The sequence below is a fragment of the Panulirus ornatus genome, chromosome 63 (assembly GCF_036320965.1).
Source record: "Panulirus ornatus isolate Po-2019 chromosome 63, ASM3632096v1, whole genome shotgun sequence".
NCBI classification, from domain to species: domain Eukaryota; kingdom Metazoa; phylum Arthropoda; class Malacostraca; order Decapoda; family Palinuridae; genus Panulirus; species Panulirus ornatus.
In genome coordinates, this window is record NC_092286.1 from 2,861,363 (window position 1) to 2,881,983 (window position 20,621).

Sequence of the window (20,621 nt, forward strand, 5' to 3'; positions counted from 1 at the left end):
GTTCGGTGCACCTCCCTGTGACATTATGAATATCGTCAACAATCGTAAAGTGTTCACACATTAGAGTCCGAATTCTCTCCCGAAAATTTATGACAACATCTGAGACCAGTTTGTGCTGTGTGAGGTTAATTTGGACTCCAGCTGAGTCCAAGAATGTTTGTAGGTGCTCAGCCGTGTCATGTGCGAGTGTAAATGAATGTACGTGAGCAGGAAACACTGCAGGTGCTCGTGGTGTGTGTCTGTGTTGAGTGTCTTGGGTTGCTATGCGTTGAGTGTCTTGGGTCGCTGTGTGTTGTCTTGGGTCACTGTGTGTTGTCTTGGGTCACTGTGTGTTGTCTTGGGTCGCTGTGTATTGTCTTGGGTCGCTGTGTATTGTCTTGGGTGGCTGTGTGTACGGAGATGTTTTTGTATATAACGTGTTTGTGTGGAATGCTAGATGTCTTATCGGTTGTTATAATCTGTATCACACCGTGAGTCAAGGGGTAACGGTACACATAGTATGAAGATCAGCGGAGGAAAAACGAAATAACCAAATGATGATAATACTAAATAAATGAAACACGTTCACCAGAGACACGGTACCTTAGCGAGTGGACAGCCTGGGGGCACGGCAACACAGGTCTTCTCGTGGACGGGAAAGCGTTTTACAATTCTCTCACAAATACTGGCCAAAAGATACAGCCAAAAACACCACTGGGATAGAGCTTGAGTCTTCAAGTGAAAACATTGGCTGGCTGGGGAGGATACTTGGGTTTGAACAGCTCGGCTCCTGTGCCAAGAGTGAAACTGAGTGGCCGCACCGGTGCTCGCCACGACCAGTTTTTTGCTTGTATTTGTCTGAGATTTGCAGCAGGGGAAGTCCCGACAGGAGAAGTGGGTTGCGCTCCGCTACATATATGGCCTCTGTTAACGGGTGCCCAGCCCCACCACCATGAACAAACTTGCCACTGAGGGTGGACATTAAACTCTGGATTCGTAGGAGACACAATTTGTGAACTAAATCAAGAGAAAATCGTCAGGAAGAAAGAATAACTTTGTCATGGAGGAAGGTGACGCGCAGCGTCGGTTGGGTACGAGGATGAAGCATTGGCGTTTTATGTTTACTGTATTACCTGACGACACCAACGTCCAGCGTTCACCCATGATTACGGAGGTCGAGGATGGCACACGAGGATGAGGTGGCACACCACCATTGTTTCCTGAATCTTGGATCACACTTCTCAGAACCGTCAGATGACATGAAGGCAACTGGATCTTTCGTCAACGTATGAAAAAAAGGCGTTCTAGCAGAACACTCCAGTTAAATGGTGGGTTTTCTCCGTCAATATTTGCTCAATTATCGATCCTCTAGCGTCATCTCCTCACAGTGGTATCAGCACGCTGACAGTACCTGCGTCGTGAGGCGTTGGTGAGTTACGAGTCGGGACGCTGGAAGGTCCAGGGTAGCCCGCCAGGGAGCGCCCTCGACCTTCTCTTGTTTTTACAACCCTCGAGAATCTGGTTGTTGTAACTACTATTTGCTCTTAAATTCTTCCTCTAAGAAATGGCTGACTCTTACCCTCTCTGACTCGATGGCTTTGTCTTGTGTTCGTTCTTTAATGATGTTTGCCGACGGCTGGAACACCTGGATGATTTCCTGATTGATGTATCACGGAAATCAGAGAGAGAGAGAGAGAGAGAGAGAGAGAGAGAGAGAGAGAGAGAGAGAGAGAGAGAGAGAGAGAGAGAGAGAGAGAGTTATTGATGACTCACTCAATAGAACCAAACAGTTGATGAACCTTTTGCATAATTCAATGTTAATCCAATATATTTGTGAACCAGTCACCTGATAATGAGTGTTAATTCACGAACCAGTCAGGTGACAAACTAGTGAGATGAACCATTCCGTTAATGAACCAATCAGGTGACGAATCAATGAGATATATGTCATTTGATGAACCAGTCAGTTGATGAAACAATCATTTGATGAACCAGTCAGTTGATGAAACAATCATTTGATGAACCAGTCAGTTGATGAAACAATCATTTGATGAACCAGTCAGTTGATGAAACAATCATTTGATGAACCAGTCAGTTGATGAAACAATCATTTGATGAACCAGTCAGTTGATGAAACAATCATTTGATGAACCAGTCAGTTGATGAAACAATCATTTGATGAACCAGTCAGTTGATGAAACAATCATTTGATGAACCAGTCAGTTGATGAAACAATCATTTGATGAACCAGTCAGTTGATGAAACAATCATTTGATGAACCAGTCAGTTGATGAAACAATCATTTGATGAACCAGTCAGTTGATGAAACAATCATTTGATGAACCGTAAGGTTATGAAGAATCAGTTGGCTGACCAGCCTTGAGGTAAGGGAGCAATCATCACTGCATCATCGCAGACAACACGAACTCCTCGCTCAGTGTGCCTTCATCATGATTACACGTCACTGGTCATTATTAACAATTATCAAGGACATTATGGTGATTATCTCCTCCATCTCTAACCAAGACAATACCTTAATGTAACACGTATCTACTGTACCACTGTTTATTGCTATGTATAACAGAAACATATATGTTTCTTTCCATAACAAAAGGATTCTATCTGCTTGATGGTAGGAATTTGTTGAAAAGCTGAAGTCCTAGTTTGTTCCAGTGTGTTCCAATGTATTTCAGTCGGTTCCATAGGGAGTAAAGTGAAACGAAAAAGACACATAAAAGTTCATTGTTGCTCAAATATATGTGGGCTTCAGAATTCTTCATATGTTTGCACTTCATTTAAACGACATTCTGAGATGATGCAGTTAACTGATTCGTTGGCAGAGTAAAGTGAAGGTGGTACGAGGATCCCGCTGCTCCGGGGGCGAGGCGAGGGAAGCCTTCATGAAGATGATGATCGATCAGGAGACAGGACTCCCCATCACCCTGAGAAGGCAGGACCAATTGGGGTGTGTGTTGACCCTCACCCCCTCCCCCCAACTATGAGGCCAGGGACAGCGGTCGACCCTTCGTCAAGATGGGGTGGGCATTGGCTGGGGTGGGTTTGGGTGGGCGTAGGGTAGAGTGGGTTTGGATGGCCACTGCTATGTAAAGGTTGAACTGTGACCACCTCAGACAGGCTATCATGGTCATCTGAAGCGGGTTGTTACGGCCACTTTGGACGGGCTGTTGTGGCCTTATCGGTCTACTTCGGTTAGGTTGTTATGGCCTCCTCTTGCAGGGTATCATGGGCGTCTGGACAGGCATTATGGCCACATCAAAGATGCTGTTACAGTAAGCTTGGGGCCACCCGTTATGGCCACTTCAGGCAGGTCTTGTTTTCCTTAAACACGCTCTTGAATATATTCATGTATGTCGATTAATAATCTCATGGCGTACTGAAGCGCAGGACTTGATAGGTAGATAAGGTCATATAGGTTATTTTCCTTATAGTAACAAAGACATTCATAAGGCGCATCTTTAAATGAAACAATACCAGGTTAAGTTTCCTCCTGTGGGCAAGAGTAGGTGCGTCACCCCTCCAATCTGAAGGTTTTCTGTGTTGGTCCGCCCGTCACCAGAGAGGACGGCAACGGTGGCTCACAACGCTCCTCTTACCTCTGTAGTGGATGTCACTTTCGACATCATGAATTAGTTTTACCTTGTGCTCATGACAGACAATTAGCAAGGCCAACACATGAATGATCACAGGAAGGCAAGTATATGAGCTAACTGGAATGAACCAATTAAGTCATGCTGACTTAGGGTAATATCTCAACAAGCCATTGCTCTAAACGTGACGAAAAAAATCTGTAGTGGATGTCACTTTCGACATCATGAATTAGTTTTACCTTGTGCTCATGACAGACAATTAGCAAGGCCAACACATGAATGATCACAGGAAGGCAAGTATATGAGCTAACTGGAATGAACCAATTAAGTCATGCTGACTTAGGGTAATATCTCAACAAGCCATTGCTCTAAACGTGACGAAAAAAATCTGATTTGTAAGTGATGTTGTTGTTGCTTTATGTTTCGTTACTCACTTGAGACTAACCTCCACCTTCTGGTGGTAGTACCACAGCTATTGCGATGGTCATGTCTTCCTTGGTGCGCCTACACTATCTATGTAAAGGCTAAGAGCATAAGTGTGGCTTATGTATGGATGTACGTATGCATGTATGTATATATGTAACGTGCATGTATGTATATATGTAACGTGCATGTATGTATGTATATATGTTTTTGGATATAATGCTTATCAGTTGATGAAGGTCATTAATTCTGAGCACGACCCAGGCGTCATATATATATACAATGAACGAGTTTCCGTTAATTAAGTGCACTATTGTAAGATAATGATGGGAATTTTCTGTGATAAAGGCATGTCATAATCATATAGTTCATTACTCCACTGTTCATAAGATGGCAAGTGTCGTTCGTAGTAAAGTTTCAGAACCAAATGTGGTGTGTGTTGCTGTGGTGCGCTGCCTCACACTGAACACCAGGCGTGGTGTTTGGTGATGATGGCGACAGGTGAAGGTATCAACGTTAATTTACTTAGCTTTTCAAGATGCCTCGCCTCTAGTGACACTCTGAGGCTGCTTTCAACTAAGTGTTCATCTTATTGTGCAGGTCAGAATCCTGATTTGACTCGTAGTCTGGCGTGGTGAGGCGCGGGTGTGCCCACGTGACTCGTGGCACGGACGCCTTCACGTCAAGGTCACAGCTAAAAACACCACTGAGGTACAAGTCAGTGTTAAGCAATCAGAAGGTAGCAAGCATACCGTAGGAACGAAAATCACTTTACTAATACGTTAGATCTACGACTTAAAAGGGTCCGGGACGTCGGTGGCGTCACGGTGAGGCCGGGAACGTCCGCTTGGCCTTGAACTAAGATGTCGGTGTGGCGGCGACCCAGGAGCTGCCCGTTATGGTGTATTTTCAGGTGCTGTATCCCACCCCCTCCCCCCTCCCCCCTCCCTCGTCCTTGTTGCGGGTAGATCACAGAAGCTCGAGGTAGGCCCATAATAAGGCCGGTGTTATAATGATCTAAGGTGGAGCCATTTACGAATTAGTTTCATACAATTTAAAGTTTGACGCTAAATGTTGACCTAACACGTTGGTTGGATTCACGACACTGAAATAATGTCTTCGCTTCGTAGTGACGTTTGAGGCGCTGGTCTCCACATTAAGAAACTATAAGATAGTAAGAGAATCCTTCAGGCATCAAGACAGGTAAATACATGATATTCCTTCCCGACGAGACATTAGAACAAGTGAACATTGAACTACTCATGTTCTCCTTCATACCCGTGACAGCAGGGGTCCTGCACGACGCGTACTCTCTTAGTACACATCTTCCATTTCACAGGCCTCCATCGCGGTTAACACTATCTGTCGCTCCAGTGTGGGTACAGCACGTACGTCATGCACGTACAGGACACGTACAAAATGAACCTTAATTGCAGCTTCCTCGTATCTTTGCTTTGAAATCACTTCTTGATTACCGACCTTGTACATACAGTATGCTCCATACTTCCCTCCACATATATGTTTACCTTATATCCATACTGTCATTGACAAGCTTTGTCTACATATATACAGCGGCAGATAAATGTGCAACGATCAAAATTCAAACAACCTATCTGGAAGTCAGCAACCGTCATGGGTTTTATATTCCAGTTCTTACATTCTCCTTCACTTCTTATTCCTCTCTTAACTATACCTTCGTTATCTAGCTCTCTTGGGTCTTCCACTTCACTATTTTCGAAATCATTATTTCTCACTAACAATTTTATCATATTTTTCTTGCCGCTTTCTTATGTAGACGCATTTTCTGCAGTTTTCTTCGTATTTCATGTGGTTCTGTTTACTTCGTCTTATAGAACATTTCTCTTGATGTTTCGAGAAATTCTTTACGACTTCATTTCCCCCTTGATGTACGTACGTACGTACGTACGTGTGTCACTTCCTTACATTGTTTGGAGTTTCGTGTTGTTGTTGATGTGGTACGGGGGGGGGGGGGGGTGGCCTCCTGCTGGTGCTACACTCACACATTCTTGGTCTATTCTAAAGAACGTGACCAGGCGACTATCGTGGTGAGGACCGGGCCTGTTTTATACTTTACCCGCCAGGTGTAGCTACTGACGGGAGAGAAACACACACACACACACACACACACACACACACTAATATTAAACAAAGATGATGAATTACTGCTTGGATATCATCATCCACTTAGCTTAACGTCTGTAGTTGGTAAACTAAGATAAGCCATCATCACTCGGGACGACACTGGAAACCATCCATACAGAACATCACAGTTTAGTTAACGATTCACAAGACGATTCTCGACGGTATTGTTCATGGCTGAAAATCTGCTTCATTTCGTGTATGACTTAATGATCTTGTGTGATGAAGCAGGTGGTGCCATCTATATAAGGTTTCAGAAAGCATTCGATAAAGTTCACATCAAAGTTATTATGTGATCTTGGAATGTCTACCCTTCCCTGACGTTTTGTACCTGGTGATCCAGTGGAAGAGAGAGAGAGAGAGAGAGAGAGAGAGAGAGAGAGAGAGAGAGAGAGAGAGAGAGAGAGAGAGAGAGAGAGAGAGAGAGAGAGAGAGAGAGATCTAGACAAACAGACATGGAGAGGTACAAGGCGGCCGTTCGTGTGCCAACACCAGGGCTGGGGATACTGGCTGACAATTCGTCTGTTAATGATGCAGTGAGTCAGCAGCCTGAGAGACGCGGTCATTACTGCCTGGGACTTCTCGTTCAGCCCCGCAAGCGACGCATCTACATCAACCTTCACGAGAGTAATTTCATTGTAACGAAGTAACGATTATACGAGGTAATTTGCTGAGGCTCTAGCAGCTGCCTGGCAAACTTAGCCTCACTCTGCAGACACCTTTGTAAAAACATGATGGTTTCGTTATCAGAGTTAGTGCCGAGTGTCAACACCTGCAGGACGAATGATAACGCATGATACATCTGTCGTAGTCATCTTGTGTGCACGTTGAGCACTACAAACATGACGTCACCAGCCACCTGGCAAATTAGAATTTTTCGCAGTCTGGACAACCGGAATATCGTCCTGACGACAGTGAACCTCAGCAGTGTGTGTACTGTACAGCCCTCCAAAGATGCTGTCTCATTCACTCCCTCTCCTTCCTCCTCTCCTCCTGTCTCTCACCGGTCTTCATCTGTCCTCAGTGACCCTCCCCTTAGCCATATCTTTATCTCCCCTTCTCTCCCATCTTGGAGGAAGTTGGCAACTTCCTCATAATTCACTTCCTCGGAAAGTTTGAGTCGGGACTAGAAAGTTGGGAAGAGATTTGCCCAGCCGGAGGAGCTGGGTTTGTCGAGCTGAAGTTTACGTGAAAATGATATTTCCTGATCGTCAGAGCTGGCCCACCTGAGGTCTCTTTCATCTCCAGTGTCTCTCATTCTCTCTCATTTCCCGCTATCTTTTCACTCACATCTTAGACTCTTGCATTTCCCACCTGTCTTTTCATGATTCTCTTATGCTAAGTGTTTCTGTTTTTCCTCTGCCAGGACTCTTCACTTGTCTTCTTTGTTCCTCTTTTTCCTGGTACTTTTGTGTTATTTCATTTCCTTTGTTTCACTCAGGTTGTTTTCTGTTATCATCCGCAGCTCTGTCTCTTCTGTCCGTGGGTCTGATTTCGCCTTACACGGTTCCCTTATGTTATCTGTTCTCACCATATCTTCACGGCGTTCATCATCATCCTTTACAGTGCCTCTCTCCGTCCCTCTCATCTTTCATCTCTCTCACTACTCCTCATTTGAGGTCCATTCTTGTTTTGTTTCCCTTTCTTTCTTCTTAAAATATTTCTCAGATTTCTTCGTCTGCTGTCACAGCCTATAACACGAAGTGCTTGAATCGCTTAATCACTCAAACCTCTTCTCTACTCACATGGTTATCTTCATTACTTGTGTCCCTTACTGTAAGCCGCGACCTTCACTTCCCTTCATCAGTAGATATGAATTACGTGGTAATCAACACGTACAGTCATTATCATAATCCACAAAAGGTGTATCTGCTATCACTCTCATATCTCGAACAGCACAAGAACACGGTTCACCTGTGTGTGTGTGTGTGTGTGTGTGTGTGTGTGTATCTTTACTCTTCCCCTAGCTTGCCTATAGCCTCGTGCTGCCCCACCACAAGCGCGCCTCGTTTTGCAATACCACAGCAAGTTGGGGAGGCGCCACGTACTGTGGAGAGCTGTGGTGTGACTGTAGCTTAATGGCCACATAGTTTCTCTCACAATGGTAATGACGTAGAAACATTAAGGTTCATCAAATTATCAATTATATGCCACTGACTTACAATTTTCTAAGTACCAATTGTATCATTAATAGATTCATTAAGATAAAAATTTGATGAAATTTGACTTAAGTAGGAATAGTAACGAACTTTGTGATTTTCATCAAACTTTAAAAGTTAAGTTCCTTAAGTGTCATCAGGTTAGCCCCGAGGCTCTACTTATTAACCCTCACGGCATAATCATCTTTATAGCCACTGAACAGAAAGGTTAGATCAGAACCTGGCAGCCGGCAATGTTGCTACACACCGGACATCTAGCGAGGAAATGCTGCCTTACTGGGCCGCCTCCGCCGCTGTGTGGGTAAATAAGGAAGGTCTATCATCGTACGTGGCTGGGGCGGTGTGTGAACAACCACTGGTACGGTAGGAAGTGGGTGGAGCAAAGGAGAGAGAGAGAGAGAGAGAGAGAGAGAGAGAGAGAGAGAGAGAGAGAGAGAGAGAGAGAGAGAGAGAGTACGGCAAGAAATATAAACAAAAACGAGGAGACATGAAATATTGAGTGACCGTGGCCGAAAAGAAAGACATGAGAGATAAACAGAACAAAAATGTTACGTGTGATTTGGTCATTCAGGGCAGAGCAGAATGGAGGGAGAGAAGGAGCCGTACATAGGATGGAGGGCAGGAGCCGTATATAGGATGGAGGAAGCCATACACAGGAGAGCAGGGAGGGAGGGAAGCATGTACAGGAGGGGAGGAGACTGGGCCCTACGGTGCTAGTTGGCCGTGAGCGGTCAAGGGAGTGTGGCGTGCGGGGAGGCCCCGGCCAGCCACACCATCTGGTGGTGAGGGAACGAAGAAGCCAGAGGAGCGAGTCTGTCCCTCAGGTGTACCCGTGTATATACTTAGGTGTACTCTCTATACCTGTGTATTTACGTAGGTGTACTCTCTATACCTGTGTATGTACTTAGGTGTACTTTCTATATCTGTGTATATACTTAGGTGTACTCTCTATACCTGTGTATTTACGTAGGTGTACTCTCTATACCTGTGTATTTACGTAGGTGTACTCTCTATACCTGTGTATTTACGTAGGTGTACTCTCTATACCTGTGTATTTACGTAGGTGTACTCTCTATACCTGTGTATTTACGTAGGTGTACTCTCTATACCTGTGTATTTACGTAGGTGTACTCTCTATACCTGTGTATTTACGTAGGTGTACTCTCTATACCTGTGTATTTACGTAGGTGTACTCTCTATACCTGTGTATTTACGTAGGTGTACTCTCTATACCTGTGTATTTACGTAGGTGTACTCTCTATACCTGTGTATTTACGTAGGTGTACTCTCTATACCTGTGTATTTACGTAGGTGTACTCTCTATACCTGTGTATTTACGTAGGTGTACTCTCTATACCTGTGTATTTACGTAGGTGTACTCTCTATACCTGTGTATTTACGTAGGTGTACTCTCTATACCTGTGTATTTACGTAGGTGTACTCTCTATACCTGTGTATTTACGTAGGTGTACTCTCTATACCTGTGTATTTACGTAGGTGTACTCTCTATACCTGTGTATTTACGTAGGTGTACTCTCTATACCTGTGTATTTACGTAGGTGTACTCTCTATACCTGTGTATTTACGTAGGTGTACTCTCTATACCTGTGTATTTACGTAGGTGTACTCTCTATACCTGTGTATTTACGTAGGTGTACTCTCTATACCTGTGTATTTACGTAGGTGTACTCTCTATACCTGTGTATTTACGTAGGTGTACTCTCTATACCTGTGTATTTACGTAGGTGTACTCTCTATACCTGTGTATTTACGTAGGTGTACTCTCTATACCTGTGTATTTACGTAGGTGTACTCTCTATACCTGTGTATTTACGTAGGTGTACTCTCTATACCTGTGTATTTACGTAGGTGTACTCTCTATACCTGTGTATTTACGTAGGTGTACTCTCTATACCTGTGTATTTACGTAGGTGTACTCTCTATACCTGTGTATTTACGTAGGTGTACTCTCTATACCTGTGTATTTACGTAGGTGTACTCTCTATACCTGTGTATTTACGTAGGTGTACTCTCTATACCTGTGTATTTACGTAGGTGTACTCTCTATACCTGTGTATTTACGTAGGTGTACTCTCTATACCTGTGTATTTACGTAGGTGTACTCTCTATACCTGTGTATTTACGTAGGTGTACTCTCTATACCTGTGTATTTACGTAGGTGTACTCTCTATACCTGTGTATTTACGTAGGTGTACTCTCTATACCTGTGTATTTACGTAGGTGTACTCTCTATACCTGTGTATTTACGTAGGTGTACTCTCTATACCTGTGTATTTACGTAGGTGTACTCTCTATACCTGTGTATTTACGTAGGTGTACTCTCTATACCTGTGTATTTACGTAGGTGTACTCTCTATACCTGTGTATTTACGTAGGTGTACTCTCTATACCTGTGTATTTACGTAGGTGTACTCTCTATACCTGTGTATTTACGTAGGTGTACTCTCTATACCTGTGTATTTACGTAGGTGTACTCTCTATACCTGTGTATTTACGTAGGTGTACTCTCTATACCTGTGTATTTACGTAGGTGTACTCTCTATACCTGTGTATTTACGTAGGTGTACTCTCTATACCTGTGTATTTACGTAGGTGTACTCTCTATACCTGTGTATTTACGTAGGTGTACTCTCTATACCTGTGTATTTACGTAGGTGTACTCTCTATACCTGTGTATTTACGTAGGTGTACTCTCTATACCTGTGTATTTACGTAGGTGTACTCTCTATACCTGTGTATTTACGTAGGTGTACTCTCTATACCTGTGTATTTACGTAGGTGTACTCTCTATACCTGTGTATTTACGTAGGTGTACTCTCTATACCTGTGTATTTACGTAGGTGTACTCTCTATACCTGTGTATTTACGTAGGTGTACTCTCTATACCTGTGTATTTACGTAGGTGTACTCTCTATACCTGTGTATTTACGTAGGTGTACTCTCTATACCTGTGTATTTACGTAGGTGTACTCTCTATACCTGTGTATTTACGTAGGTGTACTCTCTATACCTGTGTATTTACGTAGGTGTACTCTCTATACCTGTGTATTTACGTAGGTGTACTCTCTATACCTGTGTATTTACGTAGGTGTACTCTCTATACCTGTGTATTTACGTAGGTGTACTCTCTATACCTGTGTATTTACGTAGGTGTACTCTCTATACCTGTGTATTTACGTAGGTGTACTCTCTATACCTGTGTATTTACGTAGGTGTACTCTCTATACCTGTGTATTTACGTAGGTGTACTCTCTATACCTGTGTATTTACGTAGGTGTACTCTCTATACCTGTGTATTTACGTAGGTGTACTCTCTATACCTGTGTATTTACGTAGGTGTACTCTCTATACCTGTGTATTTACGTAGGTGTACTCTCTATACCTGTGTATTTACGTAGGTGTACTCTCTATACCTGTGTATTTACGTAGGTGTACTCTCTATACCTGTGTATTTACGTAGGTGTACTCTCTATACCTGTGTATTTACGTAGGTGTACTCTCTATACCTGTGTATTTACGTAGGTGTACTCTCTATACCTGTGTATTTACGTAGGTGTACTCTCTATACCTGTGTATTTACGTAGGTGTACTCTCTATACCTGTGTATTTACGTAGGTGTACTCTCTATACCTGTGTATTTACGTAGGTGTACTCTCTATACCTGTGTATTTACGTAGGTGTACTCTCTATACCTGTGTATTTACGTAGGTGTACTCTCTATACCTGTGTATTTACGTAGGTGTACTCTCTATACCTGTGTATTTACGTAGGTGTACTCTCTATACCTGTGTATTTACGTAGGTGTACTCTCTATACCTGTGTATTTACGTAGGTGTACTCTCTATACCTGTGTATTTACGTAGGTGTACTCTCTATACCTGTGTATTTACGTAGGTGTACTCTCTATACCTGTGTATTTACGTAGGTGTACTCTCTATACCTGTGTATTTACGTAGGTGTACTCTCTATACCTGTGTATTTACGTAGGTGTACTCTCTATACCTGTGTATTTACGTAGGTGTACTCTCTATACCTGTGTATTTACGTAGGTGTACTCTCTATACCTGTGTATTTACGTAGGTGTACTCTCTATACCTGTGTATTTACGTAGGTGTACTCTCTATACCTGTGTATTTACGTAGGTGTACTCTCTATACCTGTGTATTTACGTAGGTGTACTCTCTATACCTGTGTATTTACGTAGGTGTACTCTCTATACCTGTGTATTTACGTAGGTGTACTCTCTATACCTGTGTATTTACGTAGGTGTACTCTCTATACCTGTGTATTTACGTAGGTGTACTCTCTATACCTGTGTATTTACGTAGGTGTACTCTCTATACCTGTGTATTTACGTAGGTGTACTCTCTATACCTGTGTATTTACGTAGGTGTACTCTCTATACCTGTGTATTTACGTAGGTGTACTCTCTATACCTGTGTATTTACGTAGGTGTACTCTCTATACCTGTGTATTTACGTAGGTGTACTCTCTATACCTGTGTATTTACGTAGGTGTACTCTCTATACCTGTGTATTTACGTAGGTGTACTCTCTATACCTGTGTATTTACGTAGGTGTACTCTCTATACCTGTGTATTTACGTAGGTGTACTCTCTATACCTGTGTATTTACGTAGGTGTACTCTCTATACCTGTGTATTTACGTAGGTGTACTCTCTATACCTGTGTATTTACGTAGGTGTACTCTCTATACCTGTGTATTTACGTAGGTGTACTCTCTATACCTGTGTATTTACGTAGGTGTACTCTCTATACCTGTGTATTTACGTAGGTGTACTCTCTATACCTGTGTATTTACGTAGGTGTACTCTCTATACCTGTGTATTTACGTAGGTGTACTCTCTATACCTGTGTATTTACGTCAATCTTTTCTCAGTACTGTCCGGCCATGTTCCATCACACTGAGAACGGATACCACCACATCCGCTAATAGAGTGTGGTTGGTGGTGTGGAGGGACAAGGGAAAGGGTATTGTGGGACACCGGGAGTGTGGTACTCTTGTGAGCAGGGGATTGTTGATGGATGTCCAACAAGTGTGTCCCAAGCAGGTACGGTGTCCCGGACGGGTGTCCCCGCCTATCCCTACGACCAAAAGGCTGCTCGTGAAGGAGGAGTTCCTGAGCGTGTTGCTCCCGCGATCCAAATGTCAAGGATGGGAGGTGGTCGCCGCGCCTCCTTGTGGTCTTCCGCATGTGCCGCACCTCGCGCGGCTATCTCGGTGATCATGAACTGGTGCTGGGGAGGGAGAGAGGGGGGTGCGTTGGTCCGTGGGTAGTGCGGTGGTACTGGTGTGGATCCGAGGTAGTTCAGAGGTGGTGGTGGGTAGTGCTACGGTAGTGGTAGGATGGTTGGTACTGGGGTGAGTTTCCGGTGGTGCTGGGGTGATGCTTGGGTGGAGCTAGGGTGGTACTGAGATGGTCCTAGGATGGTGCTTGGGTGGTGCTAGTATGGTAACTGGAGTGGTCCTGGGGTGGTGCTAGGGTAGTGCTGGGGTGGTTCTACGATAGTGCTGGGGTGGTTCTAGGGTGGTGCTGGGGTGGTATTGGGGGTGGTGCTAGGGTGTTACTGGGGTGTTCCTCGGGTGGTGTAAGAGAGTGATTCAGAGGAGCGGGGAAACAATGGAGATAAAGAATGGTTCAACTATCATTATAGAAGTGTTACACTGACGTGTCTGTCAGGGACACCTCTGGCCTGTCCCAGGACATAATGGCCGCAGGGGAAGGGACAACAATGGGCCGCTTCAGAGTATGATGGCCACAAGGCAAATAATCTTACACCAGCCGAGATACAGTTACCGTCCACCTGGCTGTGCAGATGACACGTAACGACCCCATACGAGGTGTATGACAGCAAGTGGCTTACACGATGAGCGACTCTGTAGGTGCCAGTTATCTACCTCCTGCCACCCACTCACCTAATTCATGAGGTTATTTTCATTTCTTTTTTTACAATTGATGTGACGAAATTACTCAAAGAATTTGCGTTCGTTCCTGGCCCAGTGTGGCTACTTCCTTGATGTGTTCCTTAACCCACAGTCTGGCTCCTCAGTGATCTCTGTGGTACACTCCTCGGCCAGATCTGCGGGGTCTCCCATGACACAGTCACGGTGCAGATATTCAAGAAATCCTGCGTCACAGTCACGGAACAGTGAGTCCAGGAGGAGTCTGTTGGCGTCTGCTACTTACTCCTGTGTATATACGCGGGTTAAGGGCCTGGCAAGATACATGAACAGGAGGAGGAGGAGGCGCTCGAGGAGGGAGTGAACGGGAAGGGCAGAGAGAGCTTGGGAAGTGGATAAATATGTGAGAGAAGACACAGAAGGAAGGGATGAAAACATACGTAGGGATAAGTATTGCTCCTCATCGTCAGGGATGGACGGGAGTCTCGTCACTATCGTCCAATGACTGCCGTCCCATCACCCCCTTCCCCAATCCCCCTTCCCATCACCAATCACACACAGGAAGTTACACAAACTCTTGAGTATTGTTCTATATTTCCGTTTCATTGTTTCTTCGTGTGTTTGTTTGCATGCTTGTCTGGGAAGACTCAAATGTAATTACCTGTTTGTACTATGCGTGGAGAGGTTCTCGACCATTATATAACTGTGTAAACTTGTGAAAGCTGTGCACATTACAATTTCCTCATTCAATATATGCCATTCATTCTTTATTATTAATCTATGAAAATATTTCTGTAAATCTCTTCTTACAAAGTTCTTGTTTACCTTCCTACTATAACCTTTGGTTCTTACATCCTTACATTTGACGGAGAACTGTTTACCGTTAGCGTCACTACACTGCTTCAGAAACTTAAATATTGTGATCAGGTCACCCCTTGCTCATCTCTCGTCCATGGTGTACAATTCTGAGAAATCTAAGCTTTCCCTGTACATCATCTCTCTTCATTCAGGTACCATACTTGTTGCCCTGCTCTGCACTTTCTTATTAGTTCTTTACACGTTTGTAAGAGCGGTGACCCGGTGTAGGACGTGTAAGAGCGGTGACCCGGTGTAGGACGTGTAAGAGAGGTGACCCGGTGTAGGACGTGTAAGAGCGGTGACCCGGTGTAGGACGTGTAAGAGCGGTGACCCGGTGTAGGACGTGTAAGAGCGGTGACCCGGTGAGGGACGTGTAAGAGCGGTGACCCGGTGTAGGACGTGTAAGAGCGGTGACCCGGTGAGGGACGTGTAAGAGCGGTGACCCGGTGTAGGACGTGTAAGAGCGGTGACCCGGTGAAGGACGTGTAAGAGCGGTGACCCGGTGAAGGACGTGTAAGAGCGGTGACCCGGTGTAGGACGTGTAAGAGCGGTGACCCGGTGTAGGACGTGTAGAACTTGATGAATATTTCTTTATCCACAAACCTGATGAAACGAACCTTATCAGGGTCGAACGGTTGACTTACTATCATAGCGATTACTGGTGGTAACATGTCTTCAGCTTTCATGTCATTTTGCAGCAGAACGTTCCCCTCGCTCATCAGTGAAACTAGATTTGGGACATCATGGGTTGTGTCTTCGATCGTAAATCCTGATGCAAAACGTCATTTAAGATTTTGTCATGGCTTAGCTGTCCTGAACAAATCACCGTTTTCCGTAATTAATGGATCTTTTGACTGGGTAATGACTCTCTTGTTTCTTACATAACTGTCAAACTTCCCAGGAATATAAGCATCATTGTGACGTTTGCTTTGTCCTATAGCTTCTTCCTTTACGCAAGTTTGCATAACTTATTTTATCTTGTTAGTTATTTCTTTTCTTTATGTTTCTTTATGAGATACTTTCTTAGACAACAGGCACTTTGTTTATGTAACCGTTCTACCTCCCTGGCTTCGTTTTAGAAATAGATCTCTACTACGCATGATCACGTACGTTTGCGTTAAGACGGGAGAAGGAAGAGAGGGACACACTGCTGGGTATCTATAACCCAGCTTGAGTCAGACTGCAACAACCTCTCGGCCCACTCTGGAATCACACATCTGGTGGGCCCACTCTGGAACCACACGTCTGGTGGGCCCACTCTGGAACCACACGTCTGGTGGGCCCACTCTGGAACCACACGTCTGGTGGGCCCACTCTAGAACCACACGTCTGGTGGGCCCGCTCTGGAACCACACGTCTGGTGGGCCCACGTCGTCTAGCATGATGGTGTGTGATGATGATACCACTGGCATCAGCTGCTGATTATTTCTATTTAACTGATTTCAAAGAGTTGTTCAAGTTCTCCGTGGATATATGTCGACACAACAGCTGGGTAGACTCATTGACGGTCAACTCTGTCTTTAGAGACATAAACCTTAAGTTGTCTATGAACACTTTGTGTTCCTCCTCTGCTCAACATGTGAAGGAATCCAATATAAATGTAATTCAACTCCACCATGGGTCATTTCCTCAGTGGTGGGTCCTGCTGCTGATATAAGCAGATTACAGTCACGCTGAGGGGAGGTTACTGGTAGTGATGCGGGTGTGTACTTTCATGTTCTTTTGTGTTGCAGCTTCATTACTGTCAACAGATGAACTAGTCATGTTCTACCACTACGAACACCACCTCGTAATGATCCACTGCATCAATCACCACCTCGTAATGATCCACTGCATCAATCACCACCTCGTAATGATCCACTGCATCAATCACCACCTCGTAATGATCCACCGCATCAATCACCACCTCGTAATGATCCACTGCATCAATCACCACCTCGTAATGATCCACTGCATCAATCACCACCTCGTAATGATCCACTGCATCAATCACCACCTCGTAATGACCCACTGCATCAATCACCACCTCGTAATGACCCACCACTACACTCAAAACATGAAAATGTACTTCATCATCTGTTTAAGATTTATCTTTTCTGATCATATGGCTTCACAACACTACTCTACAGGTAACTTCAGATGACGTGTTGCTTATCTTTCGTCTTATCATTCTTAACAATGAAAGGCTCATCAGCACTACTTCCCACTGTATGTTCATACCAACATTTACAACTGTTTGAAAACGAACTTTCAAGTTTATGTATATCTGATGTCATGGTGTTATCATGCCACACCTCACATTACTCACTGCGCATGACAACTCCACGTGGTCTCTGCTTCCAGCCACCATCGCTGTCACTGCTGCCAACCAGCACTGTTGTCACTGTTACTGCCCACTACTCTACTTACTGCCAACACTCACTTCATTTACAAAACTGCCAACAGCCACTGGTGTCATTTGTAACATTGGCTCTAATTATCAGTGTAACCAACCATCAACTGTCACTGTCGTCACTGTCCTCACTGTCATCACTGTCGTCACTGTCATCACTGTCACTAACGCTACAGCTCTTTATAGCGCCAACCATTCTGTCATGACCACTCCTTACACCACACCTACCAGCCACCACACTTTTCACCATTGCCAACCACCACAGTTTTCGCTGCTACCAACAACGACAGTTTCCATCATTATGGAAACTGAAAACAACACAGAGTTGTCACTTCCACCAACCAACACTGTTGATATGGACACCAGTTGTTGTCGGTGCCAACAACTACTTCTGTTATCTATCTCATTATCCATCACTGTTTTCACTGGAATGTGTCAGTGTTGTTGTCACTGCCATTAGTCTTTAGTGATATCACTGTCACCAACTACTTCTGTTGTCACTTTCATCGTCCACAACTTTATTCACTGATGTGAACGACCAGTGACGTCACTGCAGTCATCCACTGTTGTTATTCATCACTCACTTCTGTTGTTACCACACGACACTGACACCGTTCGTGCCCAACACAGAAGTACATAACTCCCGTTTCCCCACAGCATTACCGTTAATCAACACAAGATAACCCAGACGACGGTTTAACGACCATCAGTGCACGATGCGTTACTCATGTTAAGATGAGGAGAGAGGGTCAGGATAGTAGGTCAAGCCTATCTTAACCGGTAGCAGTTGGGGTCATGGGTCAGCGTCACCAAACACGTGGTAATACAACAAGGGGAGGACCGCCAGCCTCGCACAACCACCACTCCATAACTGTTAGTCAAGCATCAAGGATGACTACGACGTCCTTGTGCCTCCTGGACAACACTGATGGTAAGGACGGGATCAAACATCGAATACACGACACTGAGGTGGCACGTTACCAACATACATCTAGACGTATATATACTTCTGACCTATATGTAGCTAATGGTTTATATGTAGTTTGGAATACACTGTTTTGTGCAGTAGCGACGTCGGGGTCTGTGGGTCCAACTGGTTAGGCTGGTCGGCGCAAACTCACTCGCATTAAACTTTTTCGTAGATGACGTCACATCTTACAAGAATCGCTATATTTCACAACGACTTAAGTCATTACCAAACCGCCATAGACACCAACCATATGCTGACACAGGATCGACACATCTCTCCAGCAATTCTTCTTGGCTCACTGTGATCAAGACATTCCAAAAAGCTGATCATTTGACGATGTTTTCCGTGCGCGTCTGACGTGTACTACGCCACTCAGGGAAATACGTACATCACAATCATGACCATAATGATGATAACATGGCCAACACGACATCATGATACACCGGAGGAGCAGGCAGGCACGGCCCGCCGCTGGCCAAATAGCTGGGGAGCAAGACGCGTCCCTCACCACCAGGACACACAAGAAGGAGTTAGCTCACCTGCGCTCCAGGTCGTGAGTGTGAGTGAATGTGGAGACGGTCAGACACTGAGTGAGGCGCGCCGCTACCCCACCGCCTAGCCTGGCCGCGGCGGCCGTGGGCTGGCCTCGCTACCCGACGCTTTATTCTCCCCCTCCTCCCCATTCACCCTTGTCTCCTCCTCCTCACTCCTCCTCCTTACGCTGAAGGAATCCAAGGGGAACGTTATTACACGAGTGGACCTGCGACCATGATGGGTACATACACGTACTGGCCATCCTGGCCGGCAGTCACGCTACCTGAGCACACACCAGCATGCCTCCCTGTGTTAATTAACTAAACTTTCTGATAAATTTTGAGCTTTTTGAAAAGTTAGTGATGCATATTAGTTGAAGGTGCTGGGTGGCTCGTGTCGTAGTGGTTGGGACTTCTGGTAACCAATCACCAATCGACACTCACCTTACGTGTGTCTGGACACGTATGATTGGACTTCGTCCTGTACACTGCTAAGAGATACACACACAGGCGACCACGACTCTCTCTCTCTCTCTCTCTCTCTCTCTTTCTTTCTCTCTCTCTCTCTCTCTCTCTCTCTCTCTCTCTCTCTCTCTCTCTCTCTCTCTCTCTCTCTCTCTCTCTCTCATACGGCGTATACCGAATCTGATGTCTGAGTTACAAATAGGAACAGCTTCACAGGTCAAGGTCAGAAAAATTTCATGTTACAGTTAAATTTTACAGGCTAAACCTGGCTCCACCAGTGATGTCTTCACCTGGAGGCCCACCTCTTGCCTATCCCCAGACTCTCTCTCAGCCAAGCTCTCAGCTCTCCCTTCAGCCTATCTCTCATTCTTACAACTTATGATCTCTCTATTCTTTCATCTTCTTTCTGGAATCATTTATATCCTTCTTTGTCCTCTCCTCTGCCTACTTTCCTTCCTTCTTTTATTTTCTCTTCTCTCTTCCTCTTCTCTGCTCTTCCTCCTTTCCTTTCTTCTCCTCTATTCCCCTCTCCACTCATCTCTTCTCCTCCCCTCTCCTCTCCTCTCCTCTCCTGTCTCTCTCTACGGGTCTTCAGTAGATGTTAGAGTGCAATCTGGGAGGCACCTCATCATACACTGAATCGGAAAGTTTGATGCAAACGTCCATCCAGTGAATGAGTCATTGTGCCTCTCAGACTTCAACTTCTGTCAGCCAAGTTCCACTTAACAGTTTCTCAGTCCATCTATCTATTTTCAAGCCATTAAATTTACTGCTCAACACTTGACCGGTCCTTCCATTGCATCGTGTGTAAGCTTTGCTACTAATTTGTCAAGACTTACGTATGACGATGTAAATTTTTTCCATCTTCCTTTGTCAATCTAACCGTCTTTTGTTCCATGAACCAAGTGATAACAGAACGTCCTCCAGAAGGCCAATGTCAACACTTTACATAACACCTACCGGCAAGAGTCTGCAATGCAGAGCAGATGTTGGTGTGCATCAGGTATACGATTATCTCGTGAACAGCATCACCCTCAGAGCCGGGTAGTTCATGACTCGCATCGACAACAGATTGATGAAGAGCTCTTATGATGGATGCCCACACCCCACACTCTCATGACCCGGCTGGACG

General features: G+C 44.8%; 1 protein-coding gene across 2 annotated transcripts in view; it reads right to left on the reverse strand.

Moving 5' to 3' along the window:
- Positions 1 to 19,177, reverse strand: part of LOC139746071 (uncharacterized) — a 44,205-nt gene extending 25,028 nt beyond the window's left edge. The window contains exon 1 of one of the 2 annotated variants that reach the window (XM_071656916.1): positions 19,031 to 19,177. The gene's annotated coding sequence lies outside the window, so the exon portion shown is untranslated. Of the gene's footprint in view, positions 1 to 582; positions 781 to 19,030 lie in introns of those variants that run through there. The other variant, XM_071656917.1, reaches the window with a different exon arrangement.
- Between the last annotated feature and the right edge of the window lie 1,444 nt (positions 19,178 to 20,621).